The sequence below is a fragment of the Pseudopipra pipra genome, chromosome 5 (genome assembly GCF_036250125.1).
Source record: "Pseudopipra pipra isolate bDixPip1 chromosome 5, bDixPip1.hap1, whole genome shotgun sequence".
Classification (NCBI taxonomy): Eukaryota; Metazoa; Chordata; class Aves; order Passeriformes; family Pipridae; genus Pseudopipra; species Pseudopipra pipra.
Window position 1 is genome coordinate 50,475,268 of NC_087553.1, and position 26,475 is coordinate 50,501,742.

Below are 26,475 nucleotides of genomic sequence, written 5' to 3' on the forward strand. Positions count from 1 at the left end.
ATGTTTGGAAAGGAAGTGAAGCACATAGCTCCACTTCTGCTAAGTTACACCTACCAAGGAAGCAGCTGAAAAAAGCACGTGAAGAACAAAAGCTATTCACAAAAGACCTTCACACTGCCCAAGTTAACAGCAATATAACCCTTGTTTACCTTACCCTCTCCCAAAATCAGCTATTCTTTGCTGCTATTTTTAAATGTTATTCATTAAAAAATGCATGTAAGATCTGAAGATGTCCTTTTAAATACACTTTCAAAACTTCAGCATTTTGGAGGAAATTATTATTATATAGTTACAGCTTTGTACAGAAATTCATTGCACATCCTCAGTTTTTCTAATCTCATCACAAATCTCTGATGGGTAATCTTGTCCTACCAGCTATCCCTGAATTCCATATAGCTGAACTGTACTGAGGCACTTATGCAGTTAAAGCAGCAGACAAGGTCATGAAGATTGGAGAAATGCATCCTGATACCATTTGAGATGATTCAATGGATTAAAATTCAAAAGTGAGCAACAGGGAGAGTCTTGAACACATTTTGTACTAAAGTGCTTCAAATAGCTTGTTACATACCATTACAGAAAACTCATAGCACCCAGTGCTATGTGACAAACACTACTTAAATCAACATAATTCAAGGGGTCTTTTTCACTAAACATCCTGAGAATTACATTAAAAAGTGTTATCTTTTTGAAATGTTTTTGAGGAAGATATGAAAGGCCAGTTTTGCGAATAGCCTAAGTAGATGCAGTTTCTGTGCACTTTTAAGTCCATAGGGAATTTGATCTGTTTTTATTTTTTCATATCCAAGCTTTAAATCCCCAGCTGTGGCTGTTGTCCCAGATAAGGTCAAGGAAAAATACGTGTTCTCCCTATGGTAAAGTATTTTTTAAGGCATTTTTATTGGGAAAATTTTCTGCTTGCTTAGGAGGAGGGACTTGAATTTAGTAGAAAGGTAAGAGGTAGGATGTACTTTTTGAAGTCCTTAATAAAATCACTAATACACTGTGTTACAAATCCCTGACAAATCCCATTTCCCACAAACAATAGAGTTTTATTGAAACTTGGTCTGTAGTTTCTCCATTGACTCCTCACCCTCTCAAGGTGCTCTACGCAACTGTGCCATAAAAAGCCACTCTCACAGGTCTGAATGTGAAAGCTGTGGGCTTGCTGAGATCCCACTCTTCGAATGCTTGGGATCTGAAGAGAGAGTAGAAGCAGTGACCTTATCACAGAAAACTGATAAATGAAAGAGCAGTAATAAGAAATTAGCTCAGAAGGAGAGTTGTAGTGCAACAGGCAGTAACAGGAAAGGCCATGGGAAAAGAAAGGATGAAAGAGGGAAATGAGTTGTCAGCAAAATTATTAATCTAGAGTGCAGAAAATAGGGAAAACCTGATTTCTCACACACTGTGTTCCACAGATTTTTACTTTTTCCTCACTCCCCACCCCTTTGTGCAGTAACACAGAAGAAAGATAAAACGTGCTCCTACCTTCTCCCCTCATGCCCCCATCTCACATAACAGATCTATTGGCAATAAGGATAGTCCTCTTGAGTACTCAGCAGAGGTATAGCATTAGGTATTTCTCTGTACATAATTACTAATTACTCAGTCCTGAGACAGATGCCAAGACATTTTGCATTTGCACAGAAAGCCCCTGGAGAACTTTGAAGTAAAAAAAATCAGCATTCAGTGATGTTCAGGCATCCCGAGTTTAGGCAGCTGAACAGGAGAATTCAAAATCTGTTTTTGAGCTTATACATCTACATATCTACAGTCCATGTTAGAACTTTCCTGTAGCCTCTCCAAACATCAAAGTGCTTCACTTTGCACTGCTAGCTAATATTTCATTAACTTAGGTGTTTATATAATATTTATAAGAAAGCCTGTCATTTTAAGCTGAGTTGATTGAAGACAGGTATTACTAACACTGACATAATTTTGTTTCCATTTACAGTTTTCAAAAGAGCAGAGGCAAGCCCTATTGAACTGCTAAAAAGGCAAAAGCTTTTTTACCATCAAAATTCCACCTATAGCCACTGTTAAAGGTGTTATAATTGGCTTCTTTATTCTATAGGAAAACTAGGAAAACAAAGGATTGGCAATTTTGCTAAGTACATCCAAAGTCACAAGGGAACTGGAAAAGAGACAGCACCTCTGTTTTGCAATCTTGGGAAACCTTGTAGCCCCAAGGGATACAATTTTCAATAGGATCCAACATTTTATCATGGGATCAGATGTTTAAATGAGTAATTTCTTCTGAATTGCTGCTAGCAATTGAGAAAATAAAACATATAATAAATATATCTACATTGCAGGAAGAAGGAATGATAATAACACATGCAAGCTGGATTGAGTTTTCATGAGATGATGGAAAGTTGTTTAAGCATGTTTATATCTACACAGCCTTGGATTCTCTACTGTGGTAAACTGCACTTGGTTTTGTGTGGAAAGCACAGCTAAAAGTTTTCATACCAAGTCTCTATTCCTCCCTTTTGGGGAAAGGTAAGCTTCTAACATGAACACATGTGATTTAAAAAAAAAAAACAAAAAACTAAACAAAACAAATAGATAAAATGAATAGGCAGGTCCAAAGCATTTCCTAAAAGAGGTTGACTTACAGGAAAAGATATCTAAGGTCAAGATGTATGATTTATTGCTGAATAGTTTGTGGCCAACAGAAAAACGCACAGATGAAAACATAAAGACATAAAATATGACACCGTCAAGTTCATTTTCTTAATTCATTTTGTTCTAGTAGTTATTCCCCACAGGTCAGAAGTGAGTGGTTTTGTGGGTGGTTTAGGGAATTTAGAAATTATCTGACCACACAAACTTAGGTTTCAAATCATTTTCTCAAGTGCACACTGTTTTCCCTCATGATGTTTCTTTCTTTATATATGGGGTGCTGCTTCTTTTTGGATTGTTGTGTGGAGCTCAGCACTGAGCAGGATCTGCACCAATGACCCTGAAGTATAAAGGCACTGTGAGAGGAAGGTGGGTTAAACACCTTGCTGGACCTGCCAGATTGCTCCATGAGAGGTATAGGGTGGTTCCCCTTTCACAGAGCAGGTACTCAGGTGATTCTAATGCTGCAGATGTTCCTGGTATAAAACCATAATGCCCACTTCTTGAATGGTGTGCATGGTTCTGATTTCCTAATCTTAAAAAGGTATAGGAGATCTGGAAAACAAGCAAAGAAATGCTACCTATATGAACCTAGCCATAGGGAATAGCTTTTATATCAGGAATAAGAAAAGTTAAATGGACAAACATGATTCAGCTTGAGAACAGAGAATATTGATGGAGATTTGATAACAGTCCCTACAGCTACCAATGATGGAGAGGATGAACAGGGAAATGCCTTCCTTAGCTATGAAAATGCTACTGCAGCTACAAGTTTACAGAGGTTTAGAAAGCAATTAGACTGATCACTGAAGAAAAGACCTCCACAGGAAAAGACCACCAAGGGCTGTGGCATACATACAAGGATGCTGCCTACAACTATGGACACCCCTCAGTTGTGATAAGCTGGAAACACAGAAAGTATGCTGGGCAAGTAGTGTAACCCATTTGCTTTACCCTATATGCCTCTCTTTGAGCCAGTGACAAGATGCTGGACTAGGCAGTTCTTTCATCAAGCCCAGAAGGGCATGTCTTAGGTTCTTGCATCCACTTCCTGGAACAGGCTGAATGGGACCTTCCATATAGCAATGAATAGCTGACAAGAACGATATAACGGCCTAGAGTATATTTTAAACAATGTTTTTTGAAACAAAGCTGTTCCACAAATTGGATGAACAATCCTGCTTTACATCATCTGTACCACTCCTGTGTCATTTTTGCTACTCCTGTAGCTCCTCCAAACAGAGATCCTTCACAGCCCCAGGACACTGTTGCACACTGGAGATGCTGCCAGTTTGAACAGCAGAAATACTTATGTCAGAGATGGTTCTGACGTCCAAACATTTTGGACATCACTGATATGTGTACCAGACTGGTGACTGGAGCACAGGATCAAGAGATTCTGCTTCCAAGTACCCAGGGTAGAGTACAACAGAGGAACTGACCAAGAATTGCATAGCTAAATATTTTTTGAGTTTTTTTAATTGGAACTATGGTTATATTCCCAATTACTCCAACATGAAAAAGGGAACAAAGCATTATGTCTAGCTTAACAACCATCTCAGAAATATCCCTAATGTCAAAAGGAAGTAAGCGAAGTTGGGCTACTTCAAATAATTTACAACAAGAGCCTGCAATTTTGTCTTGGGATGCTGGAGAGTTAACCATACAGAAATATGCTGCCCCTTTGAAAGAAGATTTGCTTACTAATCCTATGATCTTTCTGTTAAAGGCCTTTAAACAGAACATACAGAATATTTAAATAAGATGAAAATAAGATGGAAAGAGATGTGTGGTACATAATATCTTTAGGAAAAACCCTTTAACAAATTTTGAGTACTTGAATGCCTCAAACTGGGGAAAATATGACTTAAAGTACTTTAGTACCAGAGCTATCAAAACACACAGCTGGTACACTCTGATTTTACATGAAACTCCTCATATTGAGTCCCTAATCATAAAGCTGAGATTAGACACTGAATCAAACCAAGACATTCAACCAAGACCCCAAACCCCCAAGCTGTCAGAAGAATTCAGATGTGATGCATCTATTGTAGAGTTATTGTAGACATCAATACTCGGTCTTGATACTCAATTACTTACCAAGCAGGAACGACAACAAAATTATTACTTCATAACAATCCTTCATTATTAAAAACAATCCTAATTTTAGGTCTGAATTCAGTTCCAGTTAAATTCATATAACCACCTCACAGGAAATTTTTGCTTTCCCTACATTTATTAAAATGTGAGATCCATAAAGTTATTTAGGTCATTCTCCTGAACAGTGTTTTTGGTTATTTTTCATTCCAGTGTTGATGAACTTATTTGTGAACAAGCCTTTCTTCTCTCAGACTCATCAGCAATCAGATGTAGACATGCATAATACTTCTCCAATAAACTATTTTCAAGACTTTATTTTTCCTTTGTCAGTTAGTGACTAATGTAATTAAAAAGAATTCCACAGCATTTGTTCACTTTCATTCAGGGGTGGCATTGTCTTTCACTAGAGTACATTTGGCGGCTTTTAGTAATTAACCCAGGATGAGATTATGATTGAAAAGGGCACTAACAAGACAGGATACTCTGTACTCTTGAGGTGGGTAGGACCAGTATCCATAATGCTGTTATAGGTAATACTTCTGCAAGCATGGAAGATACACTATGATCAAGGTGTCAGTAAAGAAAGCAATATCATTTTCATCACCCTATCCTGAAATTACTTATTGATCTACTAAATCTCTCAGCATAGCCTCCAAATCTCAGACAGGGGTGACTTTGGTGGGTGCTGGCATTGCCAGGGAGGACTCTCTACAACTATAATCCCATTTTAGAGTCTAGTCTATCCTCACAGCTATTTTGTGCATTTCAAGCACTCCAGAATATCCTTTCTCTATACAAGGCCATAAGAAGCCCTATAGGACTTATTTTTTCAACATACAAGACAGATTTTTTTCCTACTCTGCAAGCCCAGCAGAAGAGTATCAAGATTATGTCCTTTTGCTTTGCTAAACTGCAAGAAGGGCAATGTGTTGGCTGTAGGAGCTGGAACAGGCATTCAAAGCAATTCAGAGAGCAGGAACTGACAAAAGCTTGAAGCATCTGGGCTTTCCCCAGCTTCTAAACCCAAAGCTGCACTTGCAGCCGCAGGATCTAAATACTTCAGTAGTAAATACTTCCTTCTGGAAAATCTCCATTACATAAATGGAAAATAGTACGTAGGTACACATGGAGGTACACACCAGAAAAGGAATGAGTACTCATAAATGTATTTGAAAATATTTCTTCTTACATTTTTGCTTACATTAATCAGAGCATTAGGGAGCCAGAGCAATCATTTTCCCCAGAACAAATAATTTGACAGTTTCTGCTTCACATTGCAGTGGTATGCATGCAGCTGTTATCTTTGTACACTGAGTGTTTCCTCAAGAATGATGTTTTCTGACTTGTTCATAGCAAGTATCTCTGCTTATAAAGAATCCTGGAAAAAAAATCACTTTAGAAAACGAGTAGGTTTTTTTCTGTGTGTGCTCTACAACAGAATATCATGCATTTAAGCTTAACAGGCCAGTTAATAAAATCACAGAGAACTGATGAGACAAAAACCAGAATATTATGGATAAAGTGCCTGACTGTAGAAAATGAAGGTATTTAAAAGGGGTCTTTTACCTTAACTGAAATCCCAGGAACTACCAGAGAATAGCTGTAATAACTCAGCATCAGGTTTACCCTGATGCTACTTTCTAAATGGTTGATTTAGATATCCACATAGGCAAACAGGGCTGTATGATTATTGAATCAAGAATAAGCACACCCAGCAAAAGTTTACCACCCCCAAAAATGACAAACTAGAGTGCATTTTTTTAAACACATAAGAGTGGATCCTCTGTTAAGCTTATAATTAATGAGTTACATTCATGGATCACCCAGGTGCTATAAAACTGCTCAAAGCTAGTCTCTGTCTGTAAAGTGTAAACCTATGATATTTTGGCACAAGCCATTTTCTCTCCAGATCAGCCCAATATTTGCTTGAAAATCTCCACCAATAAAACCTCCTCTCCCCTGGGGCCCCCTGAGCAGCTATGTGCAAGCAGGGGAATGCCCAAGAAACTGACTTTCTAGGGAAAGCTCCAGCTGAATGCTTTCTGCAAAACAAAGGCAGCTTTAAAAGGAAACTGGGAGGTCCCTTGAAGGGTGATTCCTACCAGCAGCTGCTCTGAACACACAAGCATGGCTTCAACAAAACTCATCACTGCCCTTTCCCCTCCAACAGTGCTGAGTCCTGACACCACCCCCACCACCCTGCGGCAGAGATACAAGCAGCAAAATATAATTACAAATGACCACGTGTACTTTAAGGTAAGTAAAAGTATAAAATATAAGAAAAAGCATCTTGAAGATGAATGTTTCTCAGTGATGGCAAAATGATTTAAATATATGAAGTCCATGAATCATTTTGAGATCTTTAGTGAGATAGATAAAATATTATTATTACTTCATGTAAGTTATGATTACATTGCATTTGAAATGGCTTTGTAATTTCCTGTCTAATGCTACCCTTAGGTCTTTTCTATATCACTGCTTTTCAATTATCTTCTATTTTTCTTCTTGAACATATATATGTCTTGAATTATTTTTTCATCTGATGTATCAGCCCACAGTTATTCAGATTGAATCTTATTTTTATATTACCTGCACACATTTCTACATTTTAGAATTGTAGCAATTTATTACTGTGCAAAGCTGAAAAAAAAGAAAGACTAAAAATAAAATATTCCTGTCATATGTTTGTATTTATGCCTGAAAACACATAGCTCTTGCTACAAGCACTTTTTGAAACATCTTAAGGAGGTGCTCCAAATTCACTGTCATGCACACAGTCTGTGCACTTAGACTGAAAAAAAAGAAGACTCCAGACTTTATAATCATATACTGCTGTCTAAAAACCCTTTGAATTGCAAGGCACATTCATGCCAAAAGGAGGTGGGTAAAATCCAGCTCTGCCAGGCTGGGAGGTGGAGAATTTCAAGGTCAGTGGTGCTTCAGAAAAATTCTCCAGCATTGCTGTTTACTCCTTACAAAATGAAATCGCACAATCCCAGAGCACAGCCATAAAACTATAGAGAGATGAACCCCTCCAAAGACCCACAGGCAAGGGCAAGAAAGCTCTCAAGAGGAAGGTCAGACCTGTGGCGAGCATCCAGGCATGGAACAGGCAACCATTCCAGGCAGCACCAGCAAGGGGACCAAGGGAGTCCCTCAGCCACCATCTCTCTACATCATCTCAGGCAAAACTGTCCCTGAGTGACTAAAGAGCTTGACCTGTTCAAAAGTGTTCAGATTCAGAACACTGGAAATTTCACTTACTGAGTTTCCCTCAGCTGCAGGACACATGGCAATCATCACATGAAAAATCAGGAACTTCCTTACTTCTATATGCAGCAGCTTCATTTAGACTTCAGTGAGGCTGTATACAACCAAAAGTGATAAAAAGTCTTACACAGACTTCTTCACTGCCTGACTATTTAGCATTATCATCAGGCACATGGTGTGATTCTTGGGGCTGCCCTGTGCAGGGCCAGGAGTTGGACTCGGTGATCCTTGTCCGTCCTTCCAACTCAGAATATTCTGTGATTCTGTGATCCTATGATCTTGTGCTCCTTCCTGTCAGTCACTTTGCAGTGTGAGCTACACTGCTCATCTCAGCAAAAATTTAAATTACTCTTTGGAAAAATCTTTTCCATTTAACTGGTAGTGATTGAGGGTACAGTTGTAGCTTGAATTGTTTTCTATTAGTGAAATATTTCTATTAGTGAAAAAGTTAAAACTGGTAAACGTTCCAAAAGAAAATACTAAAATCATCAGGAATAAAATTTTTTCTAATTTCTCTGTGGGGTTTATTTTCATCATAAAATAAAATATATCTTATAACCGTTATAGGGCTTTAAAAATTGATAAATAACTTGTCTAAGATGGATGCCATTGCAAGCAGATGGGTAAATAGTATTTAAAAACAGAAATTTGATTAAAACACTTCAGGGGCTATTAAACTGACTGTCACACACTCTCGTGTACAAGAGATTAGCGGGGCTATACAGTGAATTGCTGTCACTCCTGCTTCTCAGTCATTTTAGGTGAACTTAGGCTGGGATGGGCTATTTGCCTTTCTCAGGTTTCTGTTTGCTTTGTTTTCATCAATTCAACAACTTCTGTGTATTGTTTCATTTTCAAGGCCACAGGTTCCCTAATGAAGTATATTAATTTAGTAGCATCAGAAAGATGTTCTAAAATGTCCAACTGGCTCTCCTGGGAATCACTGCAGCAGTTTAATAAGGCTTGGTTTTCTCTTACTAATCTAAAATAAGACTTGACACAAGATATTTGCCAGCTGTTGTACATTTACTCCCTTAAATGCATTTTTTATTGTCAATGAAGCACCATGAAGAGCCCATAGCCTTATTTGGATTAAACTGTACACCATGACATATCAGATCTCTTTTTTATTTGCATGTCTACTTGCTTTGTTCACTTATTTTTATTGGACCCAGATAACAGCAGTGTACTGTATTCCTTTAATCAGTACAAATCATTAGAGGCCTGGAAAAATCAGATTTAGTTCTTCTATACTGGGAGACATTTTAGAATACTTGCAAGTAAAAATGTTGCCATGAGACTGTGTCTCCACCCCAAAAGAACTGCAAATCCTATTCGTAATTAATTGCCATATATCAAAAGGCTATAAAGCCTGCCACACACCACAGCTCCAGGATTTCTAAGGTGGACATTATTTGGCTTTGCATGGGAAACTTGTAGCTGTATATCAGTCACATTTTAGCCACAAACAATCCAACTGCTCGGGCTTAACTAGGTTGGATCTCCGCCCTTTTCAGTGAGCTTTTGTAACAAGACTCTGCACACTTTGTCTCCTTGAAGTCCCTCACTGAAGAACAACAGTGGCCATGAATCTGCAGCAGAAGCAGCATCAAAGGAGGAAGCTTCCCCCCTGTTTAAGGACTGGGCACCTGCCCAGTTCTGGTCTGCAATGTCCTGGTCTGCACCATCGCTTGATGCCAATACCGTCCTTCTGCCAGGAGAAGCAAGTTTTCAGGCCTCAATGGTGTCACTTGCCCTGACATTCATCTCCAGAGTGACCTGCAGGAGGGGCTCAGGTCTATGATGTAGTGCTGTCTGTGTCCCCGGAGATGGCTCCTTTCCTGCCAGCAACACCTGGAACTCCATGGCTCCCACTGGCATGGTGCAAGGGGAGCCCGGCATCCATTTGTCTCCCTTCTGCCTGTGCCTCCAAGACAAAGCTGCTGCATTCATGTCCTTCATCATGTTTGTTTGAAATGCCAATGATAGTAAACCCTCATTACCCTATAACTGGGCACGTACTGGTTTCATGCAGTAGAGTAGGAGAAAGAGGCTGATGTTGGAGTGTTTGTAGACTCATAAACACAACAGTCACACAGGTCTAAACAGAAGTACTTAAACCGACCAAAACTGCAGGTTTTGAGATTCCAGGTTTAGCATTTTAAATGCTAAATGAGATTCTTTCCATCAGTAATGACATGAGAAGAAAAAAAATGGGTTCTTTAACTCAGTTCAGATCCCAAACCACCATACTTGCTCACAGAGCAAAGGACTCAGGAGAAGTACGGAATTCAGAGAGTATCCTCCAATGTATCTGTGTCCACAAGAAAAGCATTTAACCAAACTATATAAGAAAGCAACTGAAAGGGTGCTTGGCAAACTTCACCATGCCATATTCTTCATTTTCACTCTAGGACTTATAATTTCATAGAAAAGACTGTTTCATTTGAATGCAACTGCAAATGTCTTGGTGAAAGTCATTACCTTCTCGAAGTCACTGCTGAATATTCATTCAGAGCTAAACATCTGATGAGAACATTGTGCCTTTTTCAGGAAGGCTGCACCCATCAAGGTAAATCACAGCTTGCTAGTGAGACTCAGAGGACTCATTCTTTTGTCTTATGGCTGTTACAGAAACATAACTAGGCCCATATTTACCCCATACCCTTTTCTGTTGCTCTCAGAGCACAGCAGGAAGAATATCTGTGAGCTGTTGTAGCAGTGTGGCCTGCAGACAAAGTCAGGATAATCCGGTCAAAGAAAGGCTTCTCATCATTCCCTTTAATGAAATCCTAAGCTTGCTTGCCATTGGCTTTCTGGTGACAGTCACAGGGGAAATTCCCAGTCACTTGGCCATCTGAGACCATCATGATATAAAAAAAATTACTTTTCAAGAGAGATCATTTCTGGTCCACTCTTCCAGATCCTCCCAAGTTTATAAATGACCTATTTAAAATAAGGAATTATAAATTCTCAACTTCCCTCCTCTGCTGAAGAGTAGTAGCAGTTCAGTGCCTTTGTTAACCTTCACGGACAAGCAGATAACACTCCTGCAAGAGATTACACTAGTTTGAAGTAAAAACTACATCTCTAGTAAGGCAGATTCAAATCTCAGACATTACTTTCCCCTGTGCAAAAGGATTTGCTACTTACAACTGTACCATCACGATGACAGAGTCACTCCAGCCAAAATAACTTATCCTTTCAAAGTATTACTTTTTTCATGGCTTGGACTCGATGACCCCAGAGGTCTTTTCCAACCTAATTGATTCTGGGATTCTGGGATTACACAGCCTGCCCAAGATCCTTCTTTGCCTAGTGTGCTGCACTTCTAGTTAGCATAGCCTAAAGGTTCAGAAAACAGACATTTTTTTCTCCATTTGAAAAATACTTGTCTTGGTAAAAAACTCTAATTGCTGCTTGTAAACAGATTGCAAAACCCCTATCCTTGGCTTGCTCGTTTCCCATTCACACTCTCATTTCTGCTTGCTAGTTTGATATACTTCATCTCACAATAAAAATTAGGATAAGGTTTTGAAAGAGAGCAAGAAAAATTAAGAAATGAAAACCCAAGTAAACCAAACTGGACTGGAGAGCCTTACTACAAGAAACATATTGCATATATTTACTTATGAGGTTTTGACATGCACCTGCTATATGCCACTTGAAATTGTGCTGTTCTCTGTCTACACTGTGAACAAGAAGGTGTATAGTGGGTTCAAGTGACATTTTAGCTTATTTGACAAAAACATTTGGTTAGTCTGCTAACAGAGAGAGTGCTACTGAACACGGAGTCACCTGTCAAACTTACACATTATTGATGTAGCAAAAGGAAAAATATTTTATTCCTTGGAAATTTTCTTGAACCTTTTCATTGTGTTTTAATGTTCTTAGAATGTCTTCTTTTCAAGAGCATTTTGAATTCTTGGATTATAAATCCAGAGTCTTCTAGTGTTAATAGGAGATGTGGAAGCAACATTTTATATTATAATTAATGCAAGAATCACTCAGGATTACTCATCTGTATGAGTATTGACAGATAATATTCTCAGGCTATTTTATATTGACTTATTTCTAAGGTGAACGAAGGGATCAAAGTCACTGAGGAAATTCAGGAATATTTGCTGTACTTTTTGTAGACCGGATTACATAGTAACTATAGAAAATTAATGGCTGGAAATCTCCAAAGATACAGACTGCAATGGGAATAGGAGCCAGTCGTTAGTTTTAAAAGTTCAAACTCCAACCTATCAGTTATTTTGTTTACGTAGCCTGGGAACTGGAGCACAAAGGAAGATTAAAAGAATTTTAAAAGCTCTTGGAATGGACGATGCACTTGAGACATGTCTAATAAACAGAGAGACTGAGACAGACTAGCTATGTGGAGGGAATTCGGTGCCCTGAACTGGAGAGAGGTAAGCACAGATGAGGACATATGCAGGTCATCTACTATTTTGGAGATAAACTCTTTCTGAAATGTTCTTGTTCTGAATAGGGCAGAGTTTATGTGAAGAGAGAATATCTTTAAAAAGTAATTTGTTGATTAAGTTCTTTTATATAACACATAAGCGTGAGAGGCAGCACCCAAAGGGTGGTGGTAACTAGTTCCTTTTCAAGCTGTCAACCTGCTACAAGTGGGGTCCCCCGGGGATTGGTATTGAGCCCAATGCTGTTTAAAATCTTCATAGTTGATGTGGATGATGAGATCAAGTGTAACGCAAGGAAGTTTGCCGATGACACCAAACTGGATGGGGAAGTGGACATCTTGGAAGAGACAGCCATCTTGCCCTTAGACCTGGATAGTCTGTAAAAGTGGACTAACAAAAATATTACGAAGTTCAACAAGGATAAGTGTAAGGTCTTGCACCTGGGAAAACATAATCCAGGAGTGCAGCACAGGCTGGAATATACCTGGCTGGGGAACAGCTCCGTGGAAAGCAACCTGGGGGTCCTGGTGAACAACAAGCTCAATATGAGCGAACAATGTGCTCAGAGTGTTCTTTCATTTTAATTAACACTAGCTTCTGTTTAAGAAAAGAAGAAAGCATGGCATTTGTGACTGAAATATAACAGCTTTGGAAACTTTTCTCAATTAAAAGTGCTACTTTCTTTGCTACGGCTAAAATATATGTTAGGGATATATAACTGAAATCAGCACTTAGTAAGTTGTAGTTCAGTACAAAAAGCTATAAAAAATAAAAGCTATGTAAACCAGTAGCATTGTACACAGAAGCAACAAAGGTGGTGTTCTGGGGTTGGCTTTGATTTGTCTGTCTTCCTTTGCAGATCATATTACAGTGTCTACCTCATTTTCACATTACCCAGACAAGACAAATTCTGAGGGGTTCCTATTCAATTCCACAATTTTCTTCAATGGTTTCCTCTAGATCTTAATAACAGTTATTGTGCTTTCCCTCGGCCAACTTCAAGAGCAGAGCATGTCTCCCGCTCTCTGTTGGAAAAAGCATTTTGTTCATTAACAGAAACCTCTTTACAAACTATTCAAGTGAGCTGAAGGAACATATGTAAAAGAATGAAGATGGGAGAAAGATTTAGCCTTATACAGCAAGAAAGTGAAGGATAGGGAAGAGTTCAGTCAAAATACACATCTGGCAGCCACATGGTGCCACCTTGAATAGATGACATCTGAATCTTGAGTTTGGTATCATGATTATCAAGAAACCCTGAGATCCTGTACTGTATTAGTTATCCTATGTTTGTTAGAAGATATTTATTTTTCATTATATTTAGTAGTAAAGGTAAAAACCCTGATACTGGTAATTTGGATTTTTTTAAGATAAGGAAAATTCCTCTCTAAACTCCTCTGCATATTGTCTCCAATATTCAGCAAACCTAAGCTTTGTGTACTGATGACAAAAAATGTTGCAGATTGGGGAATTCTCTAATTCTTGTGTTCTGTAAAACACGTTTTAAGTTTATAAAGAAGATTGTGAAAACTGGTGCTGAACAGTGAGTGTGGGCCAATAGAGGGATGGCATGTGTCTGGCCATGTCAGCAAGGGCACATCAATGCCACCAGCTTAGGTGGAACTGTACAGTCACCAGGACATGCTGAAAATACAGGGGTGTAGCCCACTTGAGTTCCCGTTTCCTGTATAAGAGAAAGGAAGTACTGAAGTAAAGGGAAGGCAAAACAGTAAATGATGGGAGGGCAAAACAGCAAATGATAATCATATTTGCCAGATTAAAAGATTATTCTTAATTTACTGTACAAATTTGTTTCTAATCCACAATTTCGCTGACTTGATGAAAAATATAATATGCCATTAAAGAGCATCTGCTGTATGTTCTATCTCTCTTTGTGGTATATTTTTTCAGAAAAGCAGGTTTAAAGATGGACAACTTAAGATGTGTAATAGCACTCCCTTGGCTGCTGTGTTGTTCTTGATACATGTAGTGTGCTACATGTAAAGTTCCACCATCTGAAGTTTGGCTCTAATTTTTTCCATGCTTCCTCAGTACTGAGAAGGAAACTGGAAAATCTCTGACCTGTTCCATCTGTTTGCTTCATACAGTGACACATGCTGATCCCTGTGGAGAATATCAATAGAATTGGTTCGAATGACTGAGTGATTTTTGTTATAAAAACTAAGATAAGGCCTTTTAATTTTTCTTTTATCTTCTAGCTCATTAATAAAACTGATTAGGCTTCTTGTGGTTTCAGCAAGAAAATGAAGCACAATGAAACCTTTCATTTACTTGCAATTCATTTTGGCAGCTAATGGTCTTGAAGCTCCAGACTAGCATGAAGCTCAGACAGCAAGGTAGACTTCCTTTTTATTCATTCACATGGAACTCACAGCCTTAAGAATCGCTCATGATTTGTAGTGTACCCCAAAGAAATGAGAGCTTCAGTTGGAGCAGGATCTTCCTATAATTAGTGCTATCACTAAACTAGCACCATATTTTCACCCATGCTGATAAAGGAAGTAAAGGCAAAAGCCAGCTGGGCTGTCAGTCCCAAGTTGTCCTGTAGCACCCTGCAAAATACCTGGGCCAGCGGCTTGGAGTGGCAGCCTACCATCAGAGCTCAGTCTTCTGGGAAGGCTTTCTCCAAACCTTCCCACTCTGCTTATCTTAACAATATCTTGCCTGTGTCAGGACCACTTGCAGCCAACCAATCAGCCAGGGACTGTGTTCAGGAGAAGCATTTCAGAATTATTAAGAGTGCAAGCAAACCAAAGTAATGCAGGAAAGTTTCTGGGAGCTTTAAATGGAAAAATATACATTAGACCTGCTCTGATGGTACGGATATTTCTCCTAGAATACCATGTACAGCTCTGGGGCCCTCAACAAGGACATGGACCTGTTGGAACAAGTTCAGAGGAGGGACTCAAAGATGATCAAAAGTCTCTAGGATAGGAACACCTCTCCTATGAAGACAGAGGAAGAGACTTGGGGCTGTTCATCCTGGAGCAGAGAGGGCTTCAGGAAGACCTTAGAGCAGACTGCCAGAACCTGAAGAGGTCCTGCAAGATAGATGGAGAAGGATGTTTTGCAAGGACATTTAGTGATAGGACAAGAGGCAATGACTTTAAGCTGAAAGAAGGGAAGTTTATATTCCATATTGAGAAGAAATTCTTTACTCAGAGGGTGGTGAGGTACTGGCACAGGTTGCCCAGAGAAGTTGCTGATGCCCCATCACTAGAACATTCAAGACCAGGCCAGATGGGGCTTTGAGAAACCTCATCTAGTGAAAGGCATTCCTGTCCATGGCAGGGGGTTTGGAACTAGATGATTTTAAGGTCCCTTTCAACCTAAACCATTCTATGATTCTATGATTCCATGAGCAAGTTATGTAGCCCTCTGTGCTTTGAGGTAGACAGATGTTGCTATTTCTGATAATACCACTTGGAGTCTTTGATAACTCTATTTTTTATATAACTAAAACAGAATGAAAAACTACTAATTCCGAGCTCCTTAAGGGAAAAGTAATCATCACGTTTCCATCTGCTGCCATTGGGGTGTTTACAAGTGTGCGGTTAAAGTGAAGAGTGGTGTCCAGGCACATTGCTCCTACAGATGGAGCCTCCAACCACTACAAATTGTATGAATCGTGGTGTAAGCAAGTGCACATACATTTAGCAAAGGCAAAGACATTGCCCTTGAGTAATACTGTGCTTTGAAAAGCAATGTGTCACAGACATCACTAATTTTAAAGGAGGAAGGAATTCCATCCATGTGTTTCTCAAAATTGCAACAAAGGACCTGTGTTCATGGATACACATAAGCACAGATACACACACAAGTTATGAAATGCAGTTTATTCTGCCCTTACTCTTTACTGGACTAAATAATACTGATATACTTCAGAAAATTCTCATCCATTATCTTAACTTATTAAAATTCACTTATTAAACTTAAAATGAAATGTGACATTTCTTCCTCTCCATTTGGCAGACACTTTGGAAGAGCTGGTAGAGAGCAAACAGCCAGATATAGTAGAGGGTTTTTTTAATTTATTTTGAGAGACAATGGTAGTTTTACAGAAATGCCAATAAGTCAAAATATTAAGATGTAATGTGTGACCAACACTCAGTACATTAAAGGTCTCTGTAGAGTTTATGTTTTTTACTTTAGTCTACTTCACAGTAATGTTAACCACACCATTCTGCTATTGAATCTGGGACACTGACTCCACCAGAATAACTTCTGATTAACACTGGTGTTAAATGAAATCATATTACCTATTTTTCACCAGTTAGTATACAGGGCTATATGCCATTCTCTGATAAATGTTTACTCCTTCTGGAAGGTTGTTGTGAAATTTGGCACCTAACTGCCATTCTTCGGGTGAAAAATTTCTCCCTTCTCTGCTCCAAATAGTTTGTATGATATTATTTCTGCTTATTCCTTTGAATTTAAATTCATTGATGGAAAAATATCTGAAATTATCTTTCCAAGAAACTGATCAAGAGAAATCCCAAGAATCTGGTGTAGTACACAGAGGGCAGCAACTTGAGATGTGCAGCAGCTGTGTATTCTGCATTGTCTCTGCAGGGGCACTGGAAGACTGAGCTGCTATTGCCATTTTTGCAGTGGAATTTTCTGAAGAAGTCTCCTTTTCCAATAGTTGCTAATCGTTCAAACTGCTGTTAAGGAAAGAAAGCTGAAAGTCAACACTTACACATCGCATGTCTATATCAGAAGAGAGATGTCAAAGCTGTGGACAAAAAAGAGAGTTTCCCACCTGGAAAGTGATATGTTAGTGGAAGAAACAGTTGAAACCGCTTATTTAGTCTACTCTACTGAGAGCAAAATACCCCATTAATTAAAACCCTAAAGAGTTCAGGGAGTATTTTACCATTACTTTTCACTATGAAGAAGAAGGAAGTAAAGTCAGCAGCAGAATCTGTGGGCAATACTCTCAAACAAGCACTTTGAAGCAAAAAGCATATGACTCACCTGTTCTACTGAAGAACTTGTCCTTCCTTCCTGGGATACCACCATTGATGTTGTTACAGCTGCTTCCATGCGGCATTTTCTGGACCGTTGTTTCTCCTTTTTCTTTACTCCCATTAGAATAGTTCTGCTGCATTTGCGATCAGGCTGAAGTGCATGCAATTTAAAAAGTGACAGCAACGGAGAGAAGGCATTGCAAACCATGTCACCCAGCCTGGGGCTCCAGGAGGAATTCAGCCAGAGAACTTGGAAAGGCCTTATTCTTGTGTCTGGGCTGGCAGTGCAAGTGTAGGAAGACTTTTCTCCAGGAGGAGGCTCCTAGCTCCTTTTGTCCTAACACAGATTTTACCTACACACTAATTTTGTATCAGTCTCAGCAGGCTCAGCAGAATTTTTACCAGCACCTCAAGAAAAGATGCTTAAACTACCACATTTACTGCAGATAGAGACAAAAAAAGTGGAAAACTTTGGAGCTGGGTTGGAAGGCTATGGGTTGGGAATCAGCAAACTCTCTGGACTTAAACAGTACAAGGGAAGAAAGGAAACCACCTTTATAAGTCTTGAAATATTAGTGAAAATTGAAAATTAGTGAAAATTTTGGCAGCTTTAGCAACAATATAAACTGATTTTTTAGATCCTTTTTAACTTCTTTCTTGGGGACACTAGCTGTAAGATTAATTTCCTGAAATGCAAAAGAAGAAGCAGAATTAAGAATCACGGAATCATAGAATGGTTTGGGTTGAAAGGCACCTTAAAGATCATCTAGTTCCAAAGTCCCAGCCACAGGCAGGGACGCCATTCAGTTGATCAGGTTTCTCAGAGCCCCATCCAACCTGGCCTTGAACACTTCCAGGGATGGGGCATCCACAGCTTCTCTGGGCAGCCTGTTCCTGTGTCTCACCACCATCTGAGTGAAGAACTTCTTCCTTACATCTAATCTAAACCTGATTTTTTCCAATTCTAAACCACTGTCCCTTGTCCTGTCACTAACTGCCAATATAAAAAGTCCCTCTCCCTCTTTTTTATAAGCTCCCCTTAGATATTGTAAGGCCACAGTGAGGTTTCCCCAAAGCCTTCTCTTCTCCAGACTGAACAAGCCCAGCTCTCTCAGCCCATTTTCACAGGATAGGTACTCCAGTCCTCTGATCATCTTTGTGTCCCTCCTCTGGTCCTGCTCCAACTGCTCCAACAGGTCCACATCTTTCCTATGCTGAGAACTCCAGAGCTGGACGAGGTACTCCAGATGGAGTCTCATGAGTGCAGAGTACATCCTTCTCTGTAAGGCTGCTCTCAACGACTTCTTCTCCCAGCCTATACTCATATCTGGGATTGCCCTGACCCAGGTGCTGCACCTCACACTTGGACTTGTTAAACTTCATAAGTTTCTTATTCACTCTCACAGAAAGAAAAGATTATTTGATTATTCATTCAGTATGATTTTGTTTGAAGTTTATAGGAATTTGAAATATGGGAAATACTGTAAAAATATTATTAAATTAATATTCCACACACATTCCAATGATTTCACCAAATACTGATAAAAGCTGCCTGGCAATTTATAGAGCAATTGAAGAGGCTTAGAAAACATAGTGTTACGGATATTATTTTTGTCCATTTGAAGAATAATTCATCAAGTGCTGCCTGTTGCCACTGTGAAAATAGATGCAGTGTGCTCTGCTTTTCATTGTGCTTATACTCAGCTAGATGATGGCTCCTCTTGGTGGTCCAGTGTCTACGTTGCACTGCTGTCATTGGAAGAGAACAACACAATGGCCAGGCCCTTCTGGTAGGAGCATCAAAAAGTAGAAAAAAGAAAATAAAGAGGAAAATACCCTGACAAATAGAGGTGAGGAACCTAAGAAAAGGCTTGAGTCTGTAAATAGAATTATTTGTGGAGAGAGCTCAGAAGTGTAAATAGTTAAAAGGCACTGAGAATTCTAGTTGGGCTTGTACTTGGGGTTTTTTTTGTGTAAGAGTTGGCATCTCAATAAAGCCATAAACTTCACAGTAGCTCTGTAGTGCTCCTGTTCTGTTTATTGCTTTCATTCTGCAGTGTTCATTCGTTTCAGTGATCCTCTGAGTGCACAGCACATGAAAGCTTCACTCATGTCTGCTTTACCATTAAACTTCAAAGGGTTGGCTCAGGGTACAATTTAAAATCACTTTCTGTAGTAAAGCACAGTAACTACCTCAAGCAAAGCAAATGGACACAGGGTGGAAAAAAAACCAAAACGGCTCCATAATGTGGACTTAGAATCAGCAGGTTAATTTTCCTTTGCATAGACTTTTTTTCCCAAAAAAATATTTTAGGGATGTTGATGTTTTTACTAAGCATTTCATTTAGAATGACTCATAGCTGTGACTTCCTATAACAGAAGGGATTCCTATTTGGACTCCCTACAAGGCACCTCCTTTCTATTTACATATAAATCAGATGCAGGAAGAGATTAGCAACTTCATTCCAGTAAGTGGGAGCACTCCAGGTCCTCTGACATTCACATTTAGCAGGTTTGTAAAGAACTGTGCTATGATCTGTATAAAAGACTTGGAGAGGGGAAAAGCAGTTTGTTTACCCTTCTCGGGAAAAAAAAAAAAAAAAAGAACAGTTGTTTGAGCCAGGGATTATGACTGAAAAATCCAGTGGAAATCCAGAAATAAAAGCAAACCTGTACTGACTTGCAATGCAACTGTGCTAGAGGTAACGTGTGTCTCTGATTTGTCTTCTTTGGATACAAAGAAAAAAATGAAGTCAATCTCCCAGGCTTTAATAGGAATGAGCCCTATTAAAACACCGATTTAAACCTAATAAAAGCCACTGAACTCCATGGACCAGGGTCATGATGTTAACAATCTGATCTAAAAGGTAAACAGAGCACTAATTCTGCATGGAGTAGATTGGAGTGTTGTGAGAACGGCAAAATAACCTACAGGGACCAAGAGAGGAAAATGGATGGGAAATAAGATTGATTTTGGAGTAACATGAACTATTATGTCCAGATTAAAACATTAGAGATGTTTGAAAAGAAGCTGTGGTGAGCTCCCTCAGCCTGACTGGAATGGATTTGGCTCAAGGGCAGAAAAATGGCTTAATTCTTTACAAATCAGGGCCTGGCAGGGGCAGCTGCCCTCTCCCAGAGAAGGGCAACCGGGAGTCACTGGGAGCTCTGGGTGCACAAATCATGGGGACTAATGTGATCCTGCTGAGAGCAGGGGGGCCATGTGGCTGCACAACCAGACCCTGACCCCGGGGCCAGGAGGAGCAAGCCTGCCACATAGCCAGGAAAAGGGGGAAAATCCTCTTTAGGCCACTGCTTCTCTCTCCTGCTAATCTTAGCCTGGAGTCAAGCTGACAGAAGTGAGCTTCTACCCAAGATAGATGTGCACATCAGTGCTTCATCTGTATGGGTATATGTTCTTTCTCTACATAAATAATATATTCTGTATACACACACAGAGTATTATATAAATACCTTATTAAATATATACAGTGTAAGATATATCATGATAATTTTTTCCTCCCTATTGCAACTCCCCAGGGTTTGATTGTGTGTTCACTTCTGTTGATGCTCACCTGGGAGCCAGCAGTTACAACCAGTGCAAAGCTGATAAAAATTTGCATTAGAATGAAGCTATTGTAAATTTTTCCCACTGAAATATGCATTTATATCTGACAGGCTGCAAGTTTTGAACAGAAAACTAGGGAATCAAAAAGCTCTTCCAAAACAATTTAATTTGAATATCATCCAGGTTATACACTCTAGCACTGTAAACAAGGTTCTCTTATGAAAGTGTATTTAAGTGTATTTCCATGAGGTCAACATTTAATACAGGTAAATTTGCAATTCAAACTTTCCTTTACAGATTTTGTCAGTATAAACATTTATAAGGCAGATATTAAATAATTTGATCTGTTTAAGAGCTGAACCTGAAAGAATGTTATTTTTAATCTGCAAACTAATTTGCAGGCTCTTAGACACAAAGACGTTTACCACAGACTTTTCCAAATACCCTGGTGTAACCGAAATTTGCCAGAGACTTTGTTTATACAATAGTCATTTTTTTCTTAGATCATTTTCTTAGAAGGTCGGAGGAAAGATAAAGGGACACAAAAGTCTAGCTAATGTTTATAGATGTCACCCTGGTATCAAGAAGTGCTCTAGACTTCTTGTATGGCTCGCAAACGTCACCTCTATGCTTGCATTTCTCTTCTTTGAAATCAGGGTGCTACTACTCCCCACTTACCAGCTAAGCTGCTCTTGCAATGTGCATTTTTTCCAATGCAGCAATAGTACTTCATGTGCAGGGGCTTCAGGAGCTGAGCAGAAGCAATGGAGACACTCCCCAGGGTAAAAAAATAAAGTAAATATGGGGGGGGGAAGACAAAAGACTCACAGGACAGAAGAGTAAAAAGCTGCTGAGCTGCTGCTGGTAAAAGAGGGCTGACAATTTCAAAAATCTCACTTCATTTTAAAAAAATTATTCTTTCTTTAAAAAAGGAAGTTGAACAGCATCTCTTTAAAATGTGTAATCCTTCAGTCTTAGTCCTTACAATACACTTTTTCTTATCTAAAGTAAAGCCACACATCAAATCACTCTTTCTGGATGATGTCATTAACTAATGATATAGTAGTTTTCCAGAATTTAGTTACCTCTGGTTTTGGCATTGTAAAATAATACAAAGAGTGATTTAGATTTTTGGCATTGTTTGGTATAGTCACAAGTGTTCACACCAACAGTGCTCCAGAAGAGATGACAAAAAGTCTAATAGCTGCAGTTTCAAAGTATATATATGCAAATCATTCATTTGCAGAAGGCAGATGTCAAAAGAAGAGGGAACTGAAGGTTCAGTCACATTTTACTTCTCTGTTCTCCCTATTGTTTTCAGGGCATTTCAAATAAAAATTAATTCATTAGGTTATTAATAATTAAATTATTAATTATCAAGGGCAAACATTTGAAAAAATAGAAGACTAAATAAACTAAAGATAAAAATAAACCAGTTACTAAAGCATGATACTACTCTACCAGTAAAAAGCTAGATAAGGATTTTGTTTAGTTTTCTGCCACAAATCAAGAAATAGAACATTGCATGAAGTTAAGCCATGGAGAAGGATGTTTTTTTTCATTATTACAATACCATATAGCATTTAATGAATGAATAACAGAAAGCAAATCACATCTTTTTATGTCAACCATGTGCAGCCAATCTGCATAATTTTTGTTTTCATAATATGAAAAGGAAATGGTAACAAGTATCCAAGCTAATACCTTTCCTGTAGCTAAACTATGCCTCTTCAGGAACTATGTACTCAGATACAATAGTATCATCATTCATCATCTAAGGCATTCAATACAACTTCACCCATATCACAGGGTCATTTCTTCCAATGGACATTAAAGAAAAATAATTTTGTACTCAAAAAAATTTATGCTGGCTTCAGCAAAAAAGTGTCAGATTGGAAGAGTTCTGAGGTCATGGTATCTTGAGGATGCTCAGGTTCCTGACATTTCTCATTGCTGTCCCACATGAATGTAGGGACTTCACAAAGAATCTTCAGACAGTTATATTTACAAATTCTTCTTCCTCTTCATCAGGGTCAAAGAGATTTAAAGGTGGTCAGGAATTCACAAAAGCAGGATCCTTTTTTATAATGTTCTCAGTGCTAGAGCAAGTGTCAGCTGGTCTTTGACCCTGTAAACAGAAAGATCTCCCCATGCTCTCATTAATAAGGGCTGGGAACTACCATTTTTCCTGGCCCTGTGCCTGAATCAGAAAGAGCCCCAGGCTCAGTACCTACCACTGTGATCCCTGGAGACATAAGCTTAAAAGATAACAGATAATAGACATTACAAAACAAGACCAAATTCTCTGAGTTAAGTTTTTATTATTTATTATGCATAATTTTAAAACTTACAGACTTTATCCCACATACATCTTGATATTCTATCCAGGTTTTAAGAGATACCCTGTTTTTCCAAGATGAACAGTTGACTGTGGATGATGTACAGGACACACACAATGGATGCAGGACCAGATGGTTCCCTCCCTTTTCCTACATGGGAGCAGAGAGAAATAAAGACTGTACTTGTAGAGACAAGCCCTGAAATTTAAAGCTTGCAGTCCCCAGAGAAGAAAAGTAGGATACAATCCTCTTTTGTCTGGGACAGCACATTTTGAAAGTGATTGCATCAGGAACAGAGGAGCATTTGTGTGCAGAAGAAAATGTCTTACCCTCCTCAAGAACAAAAGGAGGAAATACCATCACTCCTTCCTTTGGAGGTATTTTGTCAGCATCAGATGGAATTTTGTACAAGTGCATGAATATACTCACAGGCACACATGCATAAACACATACAGGCATTTAAGATTAAAGTTGCTCCATGATCTGGAATAATCACATTGCCTCCTGCTCCACTCCAATGAGGTAGATGGAACAGAAGGGAAGAAGGACAAGGATGAAGAAAATAACAGGGATCCCAGAAAATAAATTTTCTCCAGAAGGGACAGCCTTTTGATATTTTATTCCCTCTTCTTCAGCATGAGTTTCTCTTGTCTCACTAACTTAGGAGAAGCACGAACCCTTCAGCACCCTGTGTTTTGGAATAAGTGTACAAGTGTTTTCTTTCTCACTTGCTTTAGCACTGCCCTTTAATGACAGTCCAAAGGCTTATTATATTTCTTACATATGAAAAATGTTTAATGTCTTTTGAAATTCTTGCAAAAAATAATCTCAACTCATTAGTCACCTCATGATTTTGTATCATGGCCATTATTCATAACTTTTGCTAATTTGCTAAATGGGCCAAAATGGACATATTCATCCCACTGATAGTAATGATATATTCAGAAGAGAGTGTACATTGCAGATGTGCCAGTGAGTCATTCATATCAATCCAAAACACAGGCGGTAGCATTGCCTAGAAAACATATTACTCATTTAGAGATAACTTAGGCTCTGACGCCCACTTCCCAAGATGTTTACATATTCATACCTAATCAGAGATTTCCCAAGCTATTTACATGTTCACTCCTAATGAGAGAACAGAAGCCAAGTTTCCTTACTGCTTACACATTACAAGTCACATGGGAGCCCTCTTACCTACCATTTCTTTGGGATCTGTAGATGATTCCTTCATCTACACTATCAGTAGTCTTTCTGCAATAGGAAGGATGGAGTATGACCCCAACCCAGTCTAGGGAAAAGACTGGGAAATGGGAGGGGGCTGGCACTTCCTCAGGATGTAGAGGAAACTGAATCAGATCTTCCACTTCCCAGGCAAGTGCTTTCCCCCCAGATCATCTGGACAACATGGCCACTGTCTTTCCCTCTTCTCTTGCTGAACTGGGAGTGCTCAGACCACTTCTAGCAAATCAAGCCCTTACAGAGAGAAGTCCTGAACTGATTAATTTAACCAAAAACTGAGGCCCCATCATGTGTGGTGGTGCCACTAAAAGTACCTAAATAACTTTTGGGTCTAAGATATGTGTTGTAGCACCTACACAGCCCAGGCAGGCTTTACATTAATTGACCGGGGAAGTCTAGTTCCTTAAACTGAACTTATAGAGAAATACTGATGCCTGAATTGTGAGTCTGCCATTAATTTCTCTGACTTCGTCCATGTGCTGTGCAAAAATATGAGCCTGAGTCCATACTGAAATCCAGACCCATACATGGCTTTAAGTCAACCCTTGGAGAATACTAGAAAAGAAGATGGGAAACCACAAGCAAAACGCATCTGCACTATAAATATTAACATATGGCCTTTTTCTTTACTGCTAGGGTAAGAGCCTCGACGTGCTCCAGCCTTTCTCTGAGGGTCAGTGAAGAGGCAATGCCTCCATCATTAATCCTAATAGCTGGTTCACCTTTCACAGAAAGCTAAAAGTAGCCATAAAGTCAACTCTATTGTGATAATTTTCTAGAATTTATGTCTTTTAGCACTTGCCCCAAAACAGTGTCTAATACACCTTTCTGCGCTTATATCCCTTCCTGATTTCTAATGGCCCATTATAATAGTTTCTCTAACAAAACAACACTTGTATCAGAAAGTAACACAGTTACACCAGGTTTTACATAGGGTAACGTAATTGCACTGATGTCAAACCTGATGGAAAGAAGTAGGGACTAAGGAGCCTTAGTTAGTTGACACTAACTCTCTCTTCTGCCCTCCTTGCAAGTTTTTACCTGAGATTAAAAGCCAAGGTTGGGTGGAAGTTCAGAATGTCCTGGCCCTTCTCAACCTGGCTCTTCTTAACATTCTGAATCAGGAAATAAATTGGGGTGGAACCTTCACTTTCCTTTCTCCCTAAAACTAAATATAGAATACCTGCTTTTTCTTCTATATTTTATGAATCTATTGGGAAAAAAATTCCTCGATGGCAAAGTTGTTGGTTCTGGTGGGTTTTTTTTGTTTGGGGTTTTGTTGTTGTTGTTGTTGTTGTTGGTTTGGGGCTTTTTGGTTGGTTGGTTTTTGGTTTTGTTGTTGTTTTGTTGTTTTGTGGATGGGGTTGTTTATTTGTTTTAATTCCAGCTCAATAGAGCTGCTGAAGAGGTAGTGAATAGGACAAAATGAGTGGGACAAAAAGAAGGATTAAAATCTGGAAGTCAGTCTGGCTTCCATTAGCAGTTTCAACTGAAAAAAAATCTTCTCAGATTTCAATTTCATTAGAGGACATTTTATCTTGGAAATTATTCTTCCATTTAATTTCAGCCCATTCCTAATTAGAACAAAAATAGGTAATGAGTAACTTTTCAAGTGTTCTTTAAAAAGAGCTGGAAATCTAACAGATAATAAATTTAGAACTCCTTTAAAAATTAAATAGTTTCATCTTCGACTATTTAACAAAAACCCTGCTGGGGATCCTTGTCATTTTTTAATGACTCACTGCTTGCAGAACATTGTATTTCACAACAAGAGGACAATTTAGTGTAGAGAAGACTGAGTCATGGTATTTCATTCTCTTCTACAGCATAATAAAACAAGCCTTAATGGCATGGAGACTTTTCCAAGACAATGTGCTAAAAGCAAAGGATTTTGTTCATATACCACTGAA